At 41.5% G+C, this 21,805-nt stretch overlaps 1 long non-coding RNA gene across 1 annotated transcript; it reads right to left on the bottom strand.

The window, feature by feature from the left end:
- Nucleotides 1–548: 548 nt before the first annotated feature.
- LOC122542997 lies at nt 549–21,805 on the bottom strand. Its single transcript, XR_006309896.1, has 3 exons — nt 21,726–21,805; nt 9,703–9,824; nt 549–673 (listed from the first exon to the last, which is right to left on the bottom strand). It is a non-coding gene; the product is annotated as an uncharacterized LOC122542997 (long non-coding RNA).

Here is a 21,805-nt window from a genome sequence, read left to right on the forward strand (position 1 = left end):
TGCTTGACTGTGATGAAGGTAAGTCACATACTCTAGAAGACAACTGTCTCTTAAAAGTTCTCTTAGATCCATTTTCATCATCTGAGGGAGTCAGGCAGGAGTGCACCAGAATATTTCTGCTTCGATTGACCAGAGATTTATTTTTTGCCTGATTGATGATGAGTGGGCAGTGGAGATGGGTGTTTCAATGGAGAAAGGAAGGTGGTGGGCAGAGTGGAAAGAGGGAGGTGATGATGATGCCATGGTCCAACTAGTCAGGGAGATGCTTTCACTCCCAGGCAGTCCCATAGGATTTGGCAATGTGTCCCAATTAGATATCATCAGCCAGGAGATCCCCATCTCATCCTGTTACTGTCCCCGTGGAGACTAGTAACTTGTTAAAAAGGAATTGTGAGGTAAGATTTCACTGTAGCAAACCAAGTAAAACCAACAGAACTCAACAGTATTAATTAACAGGTGAAGGATAATTCAAGCTGAAATGTAAATTTCACTTTTAATAGCTGATGCAAGAAAAAACAATACAACTACTAACATTATTTCCTGCAAAATGTGGCAGTGCAGGCAATCTCACAGTCTTGCCTTCTTGGCTTCCACTTTGTTTGAACTCCCACTTTCCATCCAATCTTTTCAGCCCAACTGAAATTCACCGGCAGCCATATTCCACCCGAAGGCCCTGGACATGATAAACACCAATGGCATAAATTCACAAACCGTCTTGAATCATGACAGTTGTGATGACACAGAATTCACAGAGATTCCTTTTTCTGAACTTTTTACATTGTTTTGTCAAGCTTCTCTGGGGTAATGCACTGGAAATCAATCCCACTATTCCTAGAGTCATGACAAACATTAAGGATTTTACAAATGCATGCAGAATTTCCAAATGTACCAATGTTAAAGATTCAGCTTGATGGAAAGCATGGACCAGATTCCTGCCCTTAACAAGAATTGCTATTTATAACAAATAAATAGACTGTAGCTGCAAACAAACATGCAACTCTACTAATTAAAATTCCTGCTTACATACCCACCCACACAAAACATAGCTTCTTGGTCATTCTTCTCCAGATGTTTGCACTTTGTTGAATTGGCTAGTTCACACTCGTCTGATTTATTAATTAATGGTCACAGCTTAAACAAGCGCTGGAGGAAAGGTGCTGAGCTGTCGAAGAACCAATCATGTAGTTTGTGGTAGGCAGGAAGGACTTTGTCATCAATAACTGGTCAGTGGTCCACAGACCAATTAGCTACTTAGAACTAGCCAAAACTCTATTTATGCACAAACCTTCAGCTCCAGCTTGTAATCAACTACTGCTGCGATCAGTAACAATAAGGGTCACATTAGTTCCAGCATTCTGTAATTTTTTTTGTTCTTCTGTGCAGGACTCTGAGGTCCATGCATAGCAGTGACTTCTGCAAGTCAATGCTGTGAATGGCATCGGCATGTCAACCACCATGCAGAGACCCTCAGAGCAGCTGTGTGTGGCCACACGATTTACAGCATGCATCAGTTACTTCCTTTCAAAACATGCAGCATTCCTCCAGCCATCATGGGATTCAAAAGTTCTTTCTTCATTTCAGTCCACCATTTAAAAACCAGAAAAACAAAAAGACTATACTTGACAAAAACCACTACCTCTCTCTTCAGACCTTCTCTGCAGAGGTACATTCCGCAAGGCGATGGACATGAGTCTCTTCTCCAACACAGCCACCTCAAAAATAACATGCAAAATAACTAGGTGGAAAGAATGAGCTGTCATAAAAGGCCTTTCTCACTGTTAGCCCTGTGACTTATTGACTGAAGATTGCTGGAGAAACATGCTGTTCTCAGCTGTGTGGATGCTCCACAGTGATGCCTGCCACTAGCCAAGATCTAATACCCAAACTTCAAGCTTCACCAACTCACAAAACCGTCTGCACGTGATTGTCTAGTAACTGAGAAACCTCTTGGAGTTTATATATGAAGTGCGATGCACACCAAGCAAGACTGAGCTATCATGCCGAGTCGCCATTTATCAGACTTCTAAAATACCTCATGGAAAGAAATGCAAGACTTCTATATTTAAATTATCACTAGCTCACCAAATCATCTGGTTCCTTTGTAAACCCAAGTCAGATTGGTACAAGAGACTTTCACTAATTTGATCATTAGCACTCAGATTACAGAGGGATTTTAAAGACAACAAAACCTTGCATTTGTCTCATACTGGTTCTGACCTGACTCCAGGCCTGTTTGGATAAATTCCTGGGAGTTTATCACAGAACCTCCCACCATTAGTCACGAACCAATCAGGATGTCATCAGACATTTCACTCTTGGACTGAATTGGAGGACAGTCAAACACCTTGAGTTTTCCATCTATGGGGTTTGCCTATTTAAAGTAAATCCGACTGCTTGATAAACAGGCATAGTTGTTAAAGTGTAAGTGTCATTTCTCCTGGTTTACCAGCACACCACAGATCAGTCATTAAATCTTGGAGTATGGCCAGCCTGTCCACTCTCCTGTTTTCACTGATCACCATGCTCAGGTTTTACCAGCAATGAGAAAGATTTGTTCTTTTTGTGCCTCTCAAGAGAAAATGCTATCTTTTCAAACAGCTGGAAAGTTCCAGTGTGAGTTGGCTCAGGAATTGGGCAATGTGACAATAACTGTACTCATCTATGTAACCACGGTGCCCTATTGCCTGACACCCTTGTGACTGCAGAGCTGAAATGTTAATGAGAGGTTTTTGAAGTGTTGATAAAAGGCCTGAGCTCATACCATAGCCAGCAGGCAGCTCACAGCTGGGGCACACTGACATTCACCGAGCTTGAGCCAGATCTGGCATCGGTTCATATCCCGCCCAATCCCTCTTGGGAGACAGATTCATGGACGATATTTGTTATCACAGTTTCTTCTGAATTACACAACTATTCATTGAAGAGTCAGCCGTAAAGACTCAAACTGGCCACAGTGTTATATTTCTATTTCTCCATTCGTACGAAAAGCAGAAACATCCAGAGTATTCCCCCCATAGGGCCGCTGGGTTTTGGAAGCCATTCCCAAGCAGCTGAAAAGATGAAAACTGACAGTCAGACTTTCTGACCTCTTGGGCGCTCCCCAATTTCAACTGTTCCACTACTGGGGATCATGCCTTCAGGCACCAAGGCCCCAAGCTCAAATTCCCACCATAAACTCCTCCACCTCATTTTCCTCCTTTAAAGCTGTGCTTAAAACTTACCTCTTTCAACATCTTCGTCTTAAGATGCTTAATAGAGTAAATGCTGAAAGGATGCTTCCTCTCATAGGAGATTGTAGAAGCAGAGGGCACAGTCTCAGAATTAAGAGGCATTGAAGATAAAATGAGAAGGAATTTCTTCTCTCAGAGGTATTGTCTTTGGAACCCGTTGCCATAGGGAGCTCCTTATCTTGTCCTTAATGTATTTATAAAACCTTTTTTTTTCCAAAGCCATCTCATGTCTCCTTTTTGCCCTCCTGATTTCCTTCTTAAGTATACTCCTACTGCCTTTATACTCTTCTAAGGATTCACTCGATCTATCCATCTGTACCTTACATATGCTTCCTTCTTTTTCTTAACCAAAACCTCAGTTTCTCCAGTCATCCTGCATTCCCTACACCAACCAGCCCTTTCTTTCACCTTCTCTAGTAGGTACATCCACATACTGAATCAGAAAATACTCTTGTACACACTTAACAAATTTCTTTCCATCTAAACCATGAACACTATAGCAATCCCAGTCTATGTCTGGAAAGTTAAAATCCGCGACCATAACCATCCTATTCTTCTTGTTTGAGATTGAAATGGATAGATTTAGATCAGTCAGGGGATCAAGAGTTAGAGAGAAACCACAGCAAAGTAGATGTGACAATATTGGATCAGCATGATTTCATTGAATCATGAAGCAGACTCAAAGGGTTGAATAACCTACCTCTGTTCCTCATTCTTACGATCTTACAGACTTAATCTTTCTGTCAGATTCCCTAGAATGTCTTTAAGTGTCTCAGTGCCATGATTGGTTTAAGAGTGTTCCTGTGAAGTAATTCATTATGTTAAAGGTTCTGCACAAATAGAAGTTGCTTTTGTTGTTGTTTGAGCAGTGAAAGACATGAACAGAAAATAAACACATGCTGAAACCAAGATTGCACTTGTCTGAGCCTGACAAGGCAAAGTGGCTGTGGAAAAGCAAGCAAGTCATCTCTGACACAATGAATGGAGAAAAATCAATCAGAGTCGGAGATGAACAGCCACACCAAAACTGAAACTGTCAGAGACATCGAATGAGAGGGATGGTGACACAGGAATAGGCAGACAGCACAAATCGAGGTAAATCGTTCATGATCTGAAAGCCATTATGGAAACAGTGTTATAAGGAGATCAAAACTGGGAACTTAACATTGTTGTGATGTTGGGTATAGTAATTGCACATTGGGAGGTATAAAGTTAGAATTTTGTTAGTCAAATTGTAAAATGCTTGGGGGGAGGGGGGAAGCCTTGCATGGTCCCTTTAAAAGATGGCACTTTTTTTGGTGCTTAGAGATTTGGAATGGAGGTCTTGCTTGGGTGTTTGCAGGTGCATAGAGAGCACCCAAACTGAGACATTTGATTTGAAAGTACATTATTACAACATGGAAGCGAACCCCTCTGTTAATTAAACCAAATACCCAGAAAAGCTCACCTCATCTTGCAATCTGTTAAAATATTAGTGACAGAGAACTCCCAAATTCCACTATTTAAAGAAAATAACATCAATTTATTTTCTAACTCTAAAAGTGACCATTCAATAAAAACTTCACAAATCTAAGCCCCCTTTTCTCCTAGCTACTTACTATCTGACTCTAACTCTATAAAAAGTATGCTGTTCCTATAAGACACTTATTAAAACCACACAGTTTCTGTCTTCTTCTGTGTCTTCACACTTCAGCTGATGACCCCTGGGTTGTCTTCTTTCTTTTCATTGCGAACAGGCTTTACATGAAAAAGATATCTTTTGACAGAAAGAGTTTTTCTGAAATTTCTTTAAGAGCATGACGTGAGATAGGCATTTAACTCTCTGGCAGTCTCTCTCTCTATGGTAGGTGTTCTCTGGCCAATTTTAAAAATGTCCGATTTCCACCCTCCACATTGGATCATCTCATTGGCTCGATGTTGGCTAAACAATAAATCCAAACTCGAATGGGTTTTAGTTTCCTTGGTCATAATTCAAACTGATTAATGTAAACTGGTTTAGTTCAAACTGTTGTCAAAACAACCAAAACTCAGTTATCCATTTCACAGCCAAATGTTACATCTTTTCAATTTTCCAATATACTTTGGGACTGCCATCTAGCCATATATAGAGGTGCTTGTAAACTCTCAGTTCAGAACAGCATTCTCTCACTCTTAAAGGTACAGTACAGCCTTATTGAATTCTTTGAGGACGTGACAAGACAAGTTGACAAAGGTCAAGCAGTGGATGTGGTGTATATGGATTTCAGTAAGGCATTCAATAAGGTTCCCTACGATAGGCTCATTCAGAAAGTAAGAAGGTATGGAATACAGGGAAATTTGGTTGTCTGGATATGGAATTGGCTGGCCAAAAGAATTCAGCGAGTGGTGGTGGATGGAAAGTATTCCGCCTGGAAGTTGGTGACCAGTGGTGTCCCGCAGGGTTCTGTTCTTGGGCCTCTGCTCTTTGCAGATTTTATAAATGACTTGAATGAAGAAGTGGAAGGGTGGGCTAGTAAGTTTGCCGATGACACAAAGGTCGGTGGTGTTGGAGATAGTGTCGAGGCCTGTTGCAGGCTACCACATGACATCAACAGGATGCAGAGTTGGGTTGAGAAGTGACAGATGGAATTCAACCTGGATAAATGTGAAGTGCTTCATTTTGGAAGGTCGAATTTGAATGCTGAATACAGAGTTAAAGACAGGATTCTTGGCAGTGTGGAGAAACAGTAGGATCTTGGGGTAACGTACATAAATCCCTCGAAGTTGCCACCCAAGTTGTTATGGTTGTTAAGAAGGCATATGGTGTTTTGGTTTTCATTAACAGAGGGATTGAGTTTATGGGCCATGAGGTTTCACTGCAGCTCTATAAAACCCTGGTTAGATCACACTTGGAATATTGTGTCCAGTTCTGGTCACCTCATTATAAGAAGAATGTAGATGCTTTAGAGAGGGTGCAGAGTAGATTTACCAGGATGCTGCCTGGATTGGAGGGCTTGTTGTATGAAGAGAGGTTGAATGAGCTTGGGCTTTTCATACTGGAGAGAGGAAGGAAGAGATGTGACTTGATGGAGGTGTACAAGGTAATGAGAGGCACAGAGAGAGTAGATAACCAGAGACTTTTCCCCAGGACAGAAATAGCTGTCATGAGAGGTAATAGTTTTAAGGTGATTGGAGGGAGATATAGGGGAGATGTCAGAGGTATGTTCTTTACACGGAAAGTGGTGGGTGTGTGGTATGCACTGCCAGCGGTGGTCGTAGAGTCAGAGACATTAAGGACATTTAAGTGACTGCTGGATAAGCACATGGATGGCAGTAAATTGAGAGGTGTATATGTTAGGTTGATCTTAGATTAAGATAAATGCTTGGCACAAAATCGTGGGCCGATGGGCCCATACTGTGCTGCACTGTTCCATGTTCTACACAGTTTCAACTTCATAACATTGTATAATGAACAGGCCAAGCAGCAGATTTTTTTACCAAGTCAACAGGCTTTTGAATTTAGCCAAACAATTTGAACCAGGCACTTAGATACCAATAAACTATTAATTTTAAGTCTGATGGTTTGACAACATCGGATGAAACATATGTCATTGATATGTCTTCAGGGCCAAAGAAGAGAGAGAAATTGGCTCTTACAGTTATTTTTATTTTAGAGAAAGCACCATTCAAAATATAACAGTACCAATAATAAAGAAAGCGTTCTTGACAGAATATTCAGAGAAGAAGGCATTCCTGACAGAAGAACGACGAAGAAGGATCAAAATATTCAAGAAGACACATAACCTGGCTTTAATTTCGAGGGACTAAATTCTATCTTCTGATTTATAAGTGGGACTTGTATTTATTGGAACAGCATACCATTAGAATATTGTTTTTTTTTCAGGAATAGTTAGTAGTTTAAAGGGATTTGTTCAGTTTGTTAATACTTTAGTTAATTTGTTCACTGTTCTGGTGAGATAAATAAATTGTCACTTGTTGATTTCAAAGTGAGTGTCGGGGATTTGTTTTATTTAACCACTAGAAGTTACTGAAAAGCAGGTTATACAACCTTTCACACTCTTCTTATGGATTATAGGGCGAGGCGCTCATCCTTGGGTGTTTCAATTTTAGTTCTCGGGGGGGTGACCAACCTCTATTTTGTAACAAATTAGGGGCTTGGGTCTGTGATTTGGATGGAGTTGATCAGATTTAGGGTACAAAAAGTCCCAGCAGATTTAAACAGATTTGGGCACTAGAGTCTTGGATCTTTAAATGAAACTTAAGTGAGAAGTGGAAAATCTGTTTAATTCCAGTTGCTTGTTGTTGGTTGAATCAAAAGTGAGGAAATAGCTCTTAACATTGCTGAAGAGGTTCTGGGGGTCAAAGATGCTTCCCAAATTTGTCAAGGAAGTTTCAAAATACAGGAAAAGGTCACACTTTTGGAATTAGCAAATGGGCTACAATTGGGTTTAACTAAGGATAATAAGAAAGCTGAAATTGTAACAGAGTTAGCCAAACATTTAGGTGTATCAGAGAAACAGTCAAGTGCGTTGGAGTTTTAAAACATTTGCAAATTAGACAAGCAGAGTTAGAAAATGAACTTAAAACATAAAAGAAGAAAAAGAAAGGAACAGAAACAGTTTGAATTATGGTTAAAAGCAAAGGAAACTGATTAGGAAAGAATCACCCAAGCAGAAGATAAAGAAAGGGAAAGAATGTTTGGGTTGGAAAAGATGGATTTGGAACTTGAAACAAAAATACTTCAAATGACAGAAGTAAAAGTACAGGCTAGAAGTGATGACGAGCAAACTCACCATGGCCAACAGCCTGGTAGGGATGTAGACAAATATGTCCAAACATTGCCAAAATTTGTTTAAAAATGTAGAAGCCTTTTTTATTTCCTTTGAGAAACTGGCTACACAAATTAACTGGCCAGTGACTGTGTGGGTAATGTTGATCCAAAGAAAGTTGGTAGGTAGGGCTAACCAGGTATTTGTAGCACTGCCAGAGGAGGTGTAAGGAGAATATGAAGAAGTAAAACAGGCTATTTTGAGTCCCTACAAATTTCTACCAGAAGCATATCAACAACAGTTTAGAAATTTAAGATAAGAAGCAGGGTAGACTTTTATCGTGTTTGAAAAAATTAAACAGAGCCACTTCAATAGATGGATGACTGCATTAAAGATAGAAAAGACATATGGGCTCTGAGAGATATTATTCTTCTGGAGGAGTTTAAAAACTCACGTTCAGAAATGATAAGATTTTATGTTGAGGAACAGATAGTTAAAACAGTGAGAAGAACTGCAGAGTTTGCAGATGAATACACAAGTGCATCAATCAAAATCCAGATTCTGACAGCAATTTCCTTCTGTAAGGCATAAAAATTGGGAAAGAGGGAGATCATTAAGGAAAAGCAAGAAGTAGACCACACTGGGAACACCTACTACAGGTGAAAAAAGGAACCCAAGAGGGTGGAAAAGAGGTGAAAGACCTCAAATGTTTTCACTGTCATAGAGTGGGACACACAAAATCACAGTGCTGGTGGTTTACGAAAGGCACTAGGAAAAGGGATGTGGTAGAAGAGGCTAAACCAATGGGATTAGTTGAGATAGTAAAGGAAATTGCAAGAAAAGTCGAGGAACTGCATGAGAGTGCACAGCTTAGTTCTAGACTGGATAGTAAGATAGGGCCTGATCTTTTCAAAGACTTCACCTGTGTGGGTACGATTTACTCAGGTAGTACAGGGGGACGTAGGTAATGAAATTTAAATATTGAGAGGTACGGGTGCTAGTCTGTCTCTAATATATTTGCACTCCTGAAATATTGCCTGAGGAAGTGGTAATCTGTGGAATAAATGGAGAGAGGAGTAGTGTTCCCCTGTGTAAGCTAAATCTAGAAAGTCCAATTAAGACTGGGGAAGTCACAGTGGGAGTGGAAAAATTGGCTATTCTATGAATCCGGTTTACTCTTGGAAATGATATAGCTGGATCACAGTGGGTGTGATGCCCATTGTAGTGGAAAAGCGAAAAGAAAATCAGGGAACTGAGGAGTTAAAAGAAAACACACCCTTGAAGTTTTCCAGACTGTGTGGTGACAAGATTCCACAGCCAAAAGTTAAAACAAGAAGGGAAAACAAAAGAGAAAGATGAAAGAGTTGAGGTCCAGTTAACAGATGCTATTTGATGAGCTGGTAAAGGAAAAACCAAAACAGGTAGAGTATCATGCAGAGGTGTTTAGTTTTGAAAGATTAATGGAATTACAACAAAAAGATGAGACGATAAAGGATATATATCATAAAATCTATTCAGACAGGAATCAGAGGGTATTCCAAAATGCTATTACCTGAAGGATAAAATCTTAAATTGCCGGTAGAATACAGACAAGAATTATTGCAGGTGGCAGACAAACACTTACCTGTAGACGGACATGTAGAATTGAGGAATAGTCAGGTTAAGATACAGATGCATTTTTATTAGCCTGTATTACATAAAAAGGTGGTTGAATTTTGCCATACCTGTCATGTTTGTCAGATGGTAGGAAAGCCACAGGCAGTGATAAATCCAGCACCCTTGATGCCAATTCCTGCATTTTCAGAACCTTTCACACAGGTATAATTGATTGTTGTAGGTCCCCTCCCTAAAACCAAAGGTGGGAACCAGTATTTGTTAACCGTAATGCATGTGTCTACCAGGTTTCTGGAGGCAATTCCATTATGAATTGTCAAGTCAAAAAAGGTTGTGGAGGGGTTGTTGCTTTCTTTAACCGTTATGAATTACCCAGGGAGATTCAACCAAGGGTCCAATTTTACTGCCAAATTATTTCAGGAGCTCATAGATAGTTTAGGCATCGAACTCTTTCAAGCAAGTGGGTACTATCCTGATCCCTTTGAGCATTGGAAAGGTGGCATCAGACCCTGAAGACTTTGTTGCAGGCTTATTGCCAGGATTACCCAAATGATTGGGATAAATGTATCCCATTTATATAATTTACTATTAGAGACACTCCAAATGAATCAACTCAATTTACTCCATTTGAATTGATATTCGGACATAAACTCAGAGGGCCTTAAAAATTAATTTTTAAAAAATTGATAGGTCCAAAGTCAGAGATCTCACAGTTGGATTATTTATCTGAGCTGAGAGAGAGATTAACCAGAGTCAGTGAATTAACAAGACAACATTGGAAGGTGGCACAGAACCGAATGAAGCAAGAGGCAGATAAGAAATCAAATTTGTATGTCTGCCCATGGGGGATAAAGTATTGGTGTTGTTACCAATGTTAGGAGATCCCTTCAAAGCAAGGTTCAGTGGTCCCTATCTGTTAGGTCAGATGAATTATCTGGTAAAGATGCTCGATAGGAAAAACCTTATTGTGTATGTCATGTGAACATGTTGAAACATTACTATGACAGGGAAAGGGAACCAGAAAAACAGGTGTTAGTTACAAGACGACTTGGATTTTGATGTGTCTCAGAATAAATTGAATAATGAGGAAGTCTTTAAGGAATGGGATAAGGTAGTGAGCTATCTGTCCCAAGAACAGAGAACTGAATGGAAAGACTTGTCACAGTGCTATGAGGATCTATGTAGAAATAGAATGGGGAGGACTAATGCCACACTAAATGCAGTTGACGTCAGGAATGCTGTTCTATAGGATCTGCAGGCTTAATCCCCTCAAAGGAGCACAGGTCCAGAAGGAAGTGGAAGTGATGCTCCAAGAAGACATCATGGAAATGAGTTAAAGCAAGTGGAGTTCGCCAATCATAGTTTCACAGTAATAGAAGCAGGAGCAGGCCATTTGGCCTGTTGAGCCTGCTCTGCCATTAAAATCATGGCTGATCTATCTATTAATCTACCTGTATTATCCCTATAACCCTTAATTCCCCTACCATGCAAAAACCCATCCAACTGTGTCTTGAATATCTTTCATGAAGCTGTCTTTACTGCTTCCTTGGGCAGAGAATTCCATAGATCCATTAGTTTCTGGAAAAAGCAGTTCCCTCTCATCTCTGCCCTAAATCTACTCCCCCTAATCTTGAGGCCACATCCCCTCGTCCTAATCTCACCCACCAGTGGAAACAACTTGCCTGCCTCTATCTTATCTATCCCTTTCATAATTATATGTTTCTGTAAGATCCCCTCTCATTCTTCTCAATTCTAGTGAGTACAGTCCCAGGCTGCTCAACCTCCCCTCAAAGGGTAATCCGCTCATCTCCAGAATCAACCTGGTGAACCTCCTCTGCACCACCTCCAAAGCCAGTATATCCTTCCTCAAATCAGGAGACCAGCGCACAATACTCCAGGTGCGGCCTCACCAACACCTTGTACAATTACAGCAAAACCTCTCTGCTCTTAAATTCAACCCCTCGAGCAATGAAAGCCAATATTCCATTTGCCTTCCCAATTACCTGTTGTGCCTGCAAATCAACATGTAGTGATTCATATATGAGCACTTCCAATTCCCTCTGCCAAACAGCATACTTCACTCTTTCACCATTTAAGTAATACTCTGACCCACTATTTTTATTTCCAATGTGGATAACCTCACATTTACCACCATTGTACTCAATCTGCCAGACCCTTGTCCACTCATTTAAACTATCTAAATCTCTCTGCAGACCCTCTACATCCTCTGCACAGTTTGCCTTTCCATTCAATTTGTGTCATCAGCAAACTTGGATATGTTACACTCGGTCTCCTCTTCCAAATCATTTATATATAACATGAACAGTTGTGGGCCCAACACCAATTCCTCTGGCACTCCTCTCACCACTGATCCCCAACCAAAACAAACCCATTTATCCTAACTCTCTGTTTTCTATTGGTTAACCAGTCTTCTATCCATGCTAGTAATTCCCCACAACTCCATGCATTCTTATCTTAGGATGAGTCTTTTATGCAGCACCTTCTCATACGCCTTCAGGAAATTGAAGTATACATCCCCTCCATAAGCTGCACCTGTCACATCCTCAAAGAACTCCAGTAAGTTTGTCAAACACTCTGATTCCCTTCCTGAATCCATGCTGCGTTTGCCTGATGGAACCCTTTCCAGCTAGATATCTCACAATTATCTTCCTGACTAATAGCCTCCAGCATTTTCCCAACTACAGATATTAAGCTAATTGGCCTATAGTTAGCTGTCTTTTGCCTACACCCGTTTCTAAACAGTGGCATGATATTCGCTGTCTTCCAGTCTGCCAGGACCTGCCCGGAGTCCAGTGAATTTTGGTAAATTACCACTAACTCATCCACTATAACTTCTGACATTTCATTTTGCACTCTGGGGTGCATTCCGTGAGGACAGGGGACTTATCTACCTTTAAACCCTCAAGTTTGCTCAACACTACCTCTTTAGTGGATTGAGGTCCTCAGCTCCTATTGTATCCTTAATGTCATTCTTTGGCACATTCGACACATCTTCCATTGTGAAGGCCTTGACCATTTCAGCATTATCCAATATTAATTCCTCACTCTCAGCCTGCAAGGGACCTACGTCTACTTTAGCCACCCTTTTTCGATTTATATATTTATAAAAATGTTTCCAATCATCATCACCCTACAATCATGTTTCTGTCGTGGCAACTAAATCATACCCCTTTGTACTCATTTGCACAACAAGTTCATCGACTTTGTTTCGAATACGATGGGCATTCAGATAAACTAACTTTATACTCATTGTCCGTTTCAAATCTCGCAATCTCTCTGACTTTTGGCATAAGATTCTTTTGCCCAATTTTACTTTTTTCCTTTCTAATGTTTGCTCTGGTCTCTGCATTGCTTCCTTCTGCTTGGACTCCCAACCTCTTGCCATTTTCGTCTATCCTTCTCACAGTTTCTCTGCTCGTTGCATCTATGTTTACATCAACTGCTGCATCTTCTGACCTGATGCTCTGGTTCCCACCCCTCTGCCAACCTAGTTTAAAGCTTCCCCAACAGCTCCAGCAAACCTTTCCGCAAGGATACTGGTCTCTCTCAAGTTTGTGTTGGTTCCCAACCTTATGGTGCTCAATGATCCTGCCTAGATGAAAGGAAGGTCAATGCTGTGACCAAATTTGACTCATAGCCAATTCCAAGGCTGGAGGATTGTGTGGAAAAAGAAGGACAAGCCACTCACATCACAAATTTTCAGTTTCTGGCAGTATCTTTGTCAGAGTGAGCAAAAGAAGTTTGTGTTTTTCTAACCCCAAATGAGCGACATCAATTTAAAGTAATACCCTTTGGAATAAAAAATGCACCATTAACTTTTCAAAGGCTTATGAACAGAGTTGTTACAGGGTTGACTAATTGTGCTGTTTAGTGACTTTTAGCCATTCATGGAAAGATCACATTGAACATTTGGCAGAGCTCTTTGAGAGATGACAACCGCAAAATTGGTCATAAACCTGGCAGAAACAGAAGTTGCGATGGTGGAAGTGACATTCTTAGGGCACAATATCGGATACAGACGGATGACACCAAGGAATGTGAAGACAAAGGCTTTTAAGGAATTCCCAAAACCACCCTCGAAGAAGGAAGTGCTACGGTTTTTAGGATTGAGCAGATTCTACAGGAAATTTGTACTAAACTTTAGTAGTGTTGTGGCACCATTGTCAGATTTATTAATAAAAAATATGAAATTTTGGTGGATAGAACAAAGCCAAGAGGCATTTGAGAATTTGAAAGCAGTGTTAACCATTACACCAGTTTTAGCCATGCCAAATGTTTTGAAACCCTTCTAAGTTGCCATCAACACAAGTGATGTAGGTGTTGGAACTGTGTTGTTACAGGAGGATGGTTGTGGAATAGAAAGGCCAATTGGTTATTTTTCAAAAAAACTCAATATCCACTGGAAAAAAAATTTTCAACCATTGATAAAGAGTTACTGAGTTTGGTAATGGCCTCACAACGTTTTAATGTTCATGCTGCAAACAGTGCATCAGAGATGATTGTGTATACCCCAATCAAAATCCTTGACATTTCCAGAAAGATTTTGGGACAAGAACACCAGATTATTTCATTTGAGTCTCATTTTACAAGCATTTAATTTGCAGCTTGTACATATTGCAGGTCATAATAATATCACAGATGCTTTATCATGAGTTTAAAAGAAAAATGCTTATATTAGATGGAAATGGTGTTCAATGTTATATCTAAATAGATTTTGTAGGCAGCAGTTGGGAAGGAAAATGCAATGGTAGCATTCATTTCAAGAGAGCTAGAATAACAGCTCATATGTATTGCTGATGCTGTAGAAGACTCTGATCAGAGGAGAAAGTGAGGTCTGCAGATGCTGGAGATCAAAGTTGAAACTTTATTGCTGGAACAGCACAGCAGGTCAGGCAGCATCCAGGGAACAGGAGATTCGACGTTTCGGGCACAGGCCCTTCTTCAGGAATGAGTTAAGACTCTGATCAGACCCTGGTTTTGGGCCTCATATCAAAGGAAGGAAGTGCTGAAGTTAGATGGAGCCCAGAGGAGATTCACAAGATTCACACCAGGACGAAGGGCTTGTTACCTGAGAAGTGGTTGAGGATTCTGGATTTGTACTCGATGGAGTAAAGTGGGATGAGGAAGGATTTCATTGAAACTTACAGGAATCTAAGAGGCCTGGATAGAGTGGATGTGGTGAAGATGTTTCCAATAGTAGGTGAGCCTCGGACCTGAAGGCCCACACTCAGAATGAAGGGACGAACCTTTACAACTGAGATGAGAAGGAATTTCTTCAGCCAGAGGGTGTTAATGTACGAAACTCACTGGCACGGAAGGCTGTGCAGTCCAAGTTATTCAGTGTATTTAAGGCAGAGATTGATAGGTCCTTGATTGGTATGGGGCTCAATGGTTATGGGGAGAAGGTAGGAGAATGAGGTTGAGAAACACATCAGCTTTGAATGAATGGCAGAGCAGACTCATTGGGCCATAATATACTCCTGTATATTATGGCCTTCAGCAGAATATTAAGTTTAAAGAAAAAGCATATAAGGAGGCAAAAGTCAGTGTTAGCCCCCAACAGTTGGTACCATCACCATCACAAGGGAACTCGTATTAGACAAACTAATGGGGCCAAGGGCAGATACGTTTCCTGGTCCTTATGGCTTGCATCCTAGGATCTGAAAAGTGGTAGCTACAAAGGTGATGGATGCCTTGATTGTAGTTTTCCAAAAATATGACACCCCTATTCAAAAAGGGAGGAAACAAAATGTGGTTAATTAGCCAAATATCTATTTTTGGAAAAGTTATGGAATCAATCATTAGCAAAGTGATAGCAGAACATTTGGAATATCACAATCTAATCAAGCAGAGTCAACATGACTTCATGAAAAGAAAATCATGTCTAACTAATTTATTGGAGCTTTTCGGGAAGTCTCAACCAGAGTGGACAGAACAGAACCAGTGGATGTGTTGTATTTAGATTTCCAGAAGGTATTCGGCAAGATACCTCAAAAAAAGACGAAGCCAGAAGATAAAAGCTCACTGTATTGGAGGTAGTATATTGGCATAAATAAGCTATTGGCTTAAGGGCAGGTAACAGTGAGTGGGGATAAAGGGACTTTCTTCAGATTGTTTGCCAGTGGGGTTCAGTGCTGAGACCACAACTGTTTACAACATATATTAATGACTAGGAGGAAGGAAGTGAACGTACTGTGGCCATGTTACAGACGACACAAAAATATGAAAAGATTGCAGTGGTCGGTATATTGGGTTGAGGTCAATGTGTTACTGATGGAGCCCATAGAAGTGATACAAAGTTTAGAGAGAGAAATTAATTCTTTAAGTAAAGAGGCAACAAGCTGGCAAATTGAATATGGGAAAATATGAAGTTATAGAGTCATACAGATGTGCAACAATGAAACAGACTCTTCAATCCCACTCGCCCATGCCAACAAGAAATCCTAAATTAATTTAGTTCCATTTGCCAGCACTTGCCCCCTCTAAACCCTTCCTATTCATACACCCATCCATATGCCTTTTAAATATGGTAATTGTACTAGTCTTCACCACTTCCTCTGGCAGCTCATTCCATATACGCACCACCCTCTGCGTGAAAAGGTTGCCCTTTAGGTCCCTTTTAAATTCTTCCCCTCTCACCTTAAACCTATGTCCTCTGGTGGTTCATTTTAGAAGAAAACAAAAGAATCGAGTATGATTTAAATGGAGAAAAACTGTGGAAAATTGCAACACCAAGAGACTGGGGGTACACAGTAAACCCACACACCAGAGCTGCAGGTAATCAGGAAGGCCAATGGAGTGTTGGCCCTTATTTCAAGGAGGTTGGAGTATAAGAGTAGGAAAGTCTTACTGCAGCTGTACAAGGTGCTGGTGAAACAACATCTGAAGTAATGAGAGCAGTTTTGGTCCTCTTATTTCATTCAACATTTGCGTGAAGACTTGTAACTTGGCAGGCAAACAACTACTAATTCACATCCACAAACACCAGCTAGCCACTAAACACCAGTTGCCATCGTTGTGCGTATGGGTTGAGTTGGGAAGTTGATTTGCAGACGTTTCATCCCTGTCTGGGTGACATCTTCAGTGCTGTGGAACCTCCTGTGAAGCACTGTTGTGCTGTCTCCTCTGACATTTATTTGGTTCTGTTCCTGTTGCTTCCAGTTGCTGATTCCAATTGTTTGCTGCAGTCGTCTGTATATTGGGTCGAAGTCAATGCATTATTGATGGAGCCCATAGATGAGTGCCATACCTCCTGAAATTCTCTGGCTGTCCTCTGTTTAGCTGGTCCTATTATCACAGTGTTGTCCCAGTCGAATTTGTGTGTTCTCCACACTCGCATTCATGACAGGCAATGAATTGACAGCCATGCTCAGACAACAACTCACTAGAACAAAAGACCCAATACTCATCATCTGAAAGACAAACGTAGTTTACAAAGTTTCATGCAAAGACTGCACAAACAGGCAGACAACTAGCAATCCGCATCCATGTACACCAACTAGCCATTAAACGCCACAACCAGCTGTGCTATTCACACAGATGACAAGGACCATAAGTTTGAGTGGGACAACATTATGATTATAGGACAAGCTAAACAGAGGACAGTCAGAGAATTTCAGGAGGTATGGCACTTATCTGTGTCTGTCACATCTTTGTCTTTGTCCACTACTAGAAACAAAAGGACATTGTTTGGCTCCTTGAGCCTGCTCCACCAGTCAATGATTTGACATTCCTCATGTTCTCTGTCCCACTCTTTCTGTGTAACCCTTGATTCCCTGACTGATCAAGAATCTATCCATCTCAGAATAAATTATACACAATGACTCTGTATTAGACTTAGACCCAGTATACAGACCACTGCAATGAACAACTGGAACTAGCAACCAGAAGCGGCAGGAATGGAACCAAATAAATTCTAGAAGACACAGCACAGCAAGGCTTTTCACTGGAAGCTCGAAAGCACTGAAGATGTCACCTAGACAGGGGATGAAAAGTCTGCAAATCATTTCATTGCACGCACTTCAGAGAAAGTTTACTAGGATTGATCAGAGGATGGAGGAATTGACTTACCAGCAAAAGTTAAACAGATTGACCCTACTCGCTGGTATCTAAAAGAATGAGAGATGAACTCATTACAACAGTTTTCATAAGGGGCTTAACATGATAAATGCTGAGAAAGTGTTTCCCTTCATGGGACAGTCTCAGACCAGAGGGCATTGTCTCAGAATAAAGGGATGCAAATTTAAGACGTGAGATGACGAATTTCTTCTCGCAGAGGGTTGAGTGTCTTTGGAACTTCTTGCCACAGAAAACTGTGGGGCAGAGTCATTGTGTATAATTTATTCTGAGATGGATAGATTCTTGATCAGTCAGGGAATCAAGGGTTACACAGAAAGAGTGGGACAGAGAACATGAGGAATGTCAAATCATTGACTGGTGGAGCAGGCTCAAGGAGCCAAACAATGTCCTTTTGTTTCTAGTAGTGGACAAAGACAAAGATGTGACAGACACAGACAGTCAAAGAAGCAAATGCAGGTCAGAAAGTTAGTGGGACAGAGTCTAATAAGGAGACAGTAACAAACAGAGGGTCAATCAGAGTGACAGAGTGAGGAAGAGAGAATCACATCATGAAAGACAGAAATATATTGGGAAACAGTGCAACAGAAACAGAATGCTCAGGTCAGAAACCATCAAGAGAAGCGAAAAGGAACAAACAGAGAGAACCAGACAGTGAGCAACAAAAATAGAGACAGTGAGATAGAGAGAAACAGTGAGTAAGTAAAATTGGGAGAAAGAGACAATCAAAGAGAATTACAAACATGAGAGATAGGAATAATAAGAGAGAGGGAAACAGAAACGGAGAGTGGGATAGCATGAAAAGCAGGATGAAAGTCGACTAAGTGTAAGAGTCAAAGAGATCAGGGAGTTGGAGTGGCAAAGAACACTTTGGGTTGAATGAGCAAAGTATCGAACAGTGAGATTAAGGGACTATTCTCCTCTCTCCCTTCACAAGAAACATCACAGAGCCCTGAAAGACAAGATGATACTGAGCCAAAGAAGGAACAAGAATTGATCAGTTTAAGATCAAAAACTCATTGTTGATTAAGCAGCCATTGGCATTTAAGGAACAGATTTCAAGTCTTGAACACTGAGCTTATCCAATATTATTTTATTTTAATCAACCCAAATCTCATTCACCGACTCAATTGCTCATGAACTACTGTTTAGGAGATCCCTCACTTTAAAACTTTTCATCCTTCTGTTCAATTCCTTTCCGAGCACTCTACCATCCCTTTTCCTGTAACCTCCTCTAGCCCCTATTACCCTCCCTTTCTGTGAGGTTCTGGGTATCCAGAATTCACTGCCTTAAAGGGGGGGGGGGGGGGTAGAGACAGGACCCCCGAAGACTTTTAAAAATTACTGAGATGAGTCACTGAAATTTCATAGCTACAGGCCAAATGCTGGAAATCAGGATTAGAATAGATGTATGTTGAATGATTGGTGTGGACACGGTGGGCGAAGGGCCACTTTCAGTGCTATCAAAATTCAAAGATGAAGTTTGGTGGCTGAAGTCTGGGTGGTAGTTGGCAGTGCCATCATGTGGCTCAATGCTGTAATTACAACCAGTTTTCCTACTGTGGCAGAAGGCTCCACCTAGCGTATAGAGAACGACTATCCTAAGGACAAAGGCGGATAGCAATTCATTCAGTTAATCGAATTTCGGATAACTGAATGCTGGATAACACAGTTTAGCCAAGCATCGGGACCTTGCGATCTTGCCGGATAATCCGTTGTTCGGGTAATTGAATGCCAATTAATCGAGGTTCCTCTGTACGTTGAATCCAGTGCACATCAGAGCCCCCTTGGAACATGCTGGGTTACAATCCAGTCAGGAGAGTGAAGTGGCAGGAAGTCCTGTTTACTGGTTCCTTCAGTTCATTGCATATGAAATCCTTGCATTGACCATTGTCAGTTTTGCTCCATTCTGTCCGCACCCATAGCTACCTGGAGCCCAACAGCTTGCTGACTCGGACTTCAACATTCAGAATAAGTCCTCCTTCAAACACACTCTCTGGAATCCTTGCAAGAAAATATTTGAGTCTCTATTTCTACTCCATTTTAAAATAATTCTCCTTGTTTCTTTCTGTTGTGCCTTACTCAGGTCAAGAAGAATGGACCAATGCACAACCTCTGACAGTTCTGTTTGTTGGAGACCTATCATTTCATCCACAGGTCACTGCTGTAAATGTTCCTCAAGGCAGTGTGTGTGGCCCAATCATCCTCAACCTCACCCCTTTATGCCAACCTCATGCTGCTGGGCACTGCTGTCATTTTCCTCCTTATACAAGGTGTCACTGTCAAGGAGGCTCCTCCTTGTCTTCACCAATGACCTTCCTGCCAATGGAAGTTGCTAACTGTGCAAGCTCACTGCCGTGTTCTCAGCCACAATTGTAACTCATCAGATCAATTAATTCGCCGTAATCCCATATCTGCTCATTCATTGGAAAAAGCGACGATTGCCAGTGAATGTAGTCCGAGGGTCACCACCCCTCAGGTCAGGGGAGAGATTGAGTAGGAGAGGCAGAGAGTCACACAGCACGGAAACAGACCCTTTGGTCCAACCATGTTGCCAAACTAAACTAGTCTCACCTGCCTGCTCCTGGCCCATATCCTTCCAAACCTTTACTGTTCATGTATTTATTTATCCAAATGTCTTTTAAACATTGTAATCGTCCCCACATTCACTTTGTCAGGAAATTCATTCCACCGTAAACCCACCCTGTATAAAAGATTTGACCCTCATGTCGTTTTTAAATCTCTCTCATCACACCTTAAAAATGTGGCCCCAGTCTTGAAATCCACCATTCTAGGGCAAATACACCACCATGTCTATACCCATGATTTTATAAAGTTTAAGGTCACCTCTCAACCTACATGCCAGTGAAAAAAATCCCAGCCTATCCTTAACTCAAACCTTCCATACCCAGCAACATCCTAGTAAATCTCTTTGAACCCTCTCCATTGTAACCACATCACTCTGCATTGCAAATCAGCCATCTTGCCAACTCATCTAAACTGACTAATCCTTCTCTCCTGAGATAACATCCGCTCACTGCAGGATCAGAGGAGCATCGTCTTGGTAACGGAGAGACCAAGCAATGACCACTTTCCTCATGAAGAGCGTATGCCTGAAACGTCGATTCTCCTGCTCCTTGGATGCTGCCTGACCTGTTGTGCTTATCCACACTCTCGCCTCTGATCCCCAGCATTTGCAGTCCTCACTTTCTCCAACTACATAGAACCCAACCAATGACCATTGTCATCCAAATGTTGCATCGTCGCTGGAAAGAGAGGGAATGGGGTGACTAGAGGAAGAGGGTGAGGGTGAGAATAAGGGCGGTTTGGGTGGAGGACGAGTTCCAAAGATCCCTACAGTGTAGAAACCCTCAGCCCTGCAAGTCCACACCGACTCTCCAAAGAGTAACCCACTCAGACCCATTCCCCTACCCTATTGCTCCACATATTCCCCTGACTAATGCAGCTGACACTATGGGCAATTTAGCATGGCCAATCCACCCTAACCTGCACACATCTTTGTGACTGTGGGAGGAAACCCACACCGACAAAGGCCCAATGCTGGAATTGGAACCTGGGTACCTGGCTCTGTGAGGCAGCAGTGCCAACCACTGAGCCCCTGTGTCACAGATATCATGGAGATACCTGAAGACAGTTCTTTTCAGACCACAGGTCAAAGTAAATCAGTGATCCCAGATGGTGGTGACTGGATGGATCGCCTGTGAATTAGGAGCAGAATTTGGGCTGATCTAAATTGTGTATTGCATGGAATACTCTCTGAGGTTTAGTGGGGGTTTGGAGGTTTTTGGGGTTGTTTGGGGGAGGGGTGGAAGCGGCAGAAGTTTCTCGAAGCCAACCTCTGGAGAAGCCCCTCCCCTGATTTGATTGGATTTGAGCCCAGGTTTCCAGCCAGCAGCCACAGGATGGGCCGAATGGTGCAACCCCTGAATGGCCTTCCCATATCTCCCACTCCGCCAATTTTTCAGAAAAAAAAATTAACTGCTTTTATTATTAATTGAACAAAATGGTCGTTGACCTGAAACAGCGACTATCGTCATTCCAACTTGCAGGCCTTCCGCTCCGCAATATCGTCACATCCGGCCGCCTGCCCCTCAT

Source organism: Chiloscyllium plagiosum, chromosome 42, assembly GCF_004010195.1.
Source record: "Chiloscyllium plagiosum isolate BGI_BamShark_2017 chromosome 42, ASM401019v2, whole genome shotgun sequence".
Lineage (NCBI taxonomy): Eukaryota > Metazoa > Chordata > Chondrichthyes > Orectolobiformes > Hemiscylliidae > Chiloscyllium > Chiloscyllium plagiosum.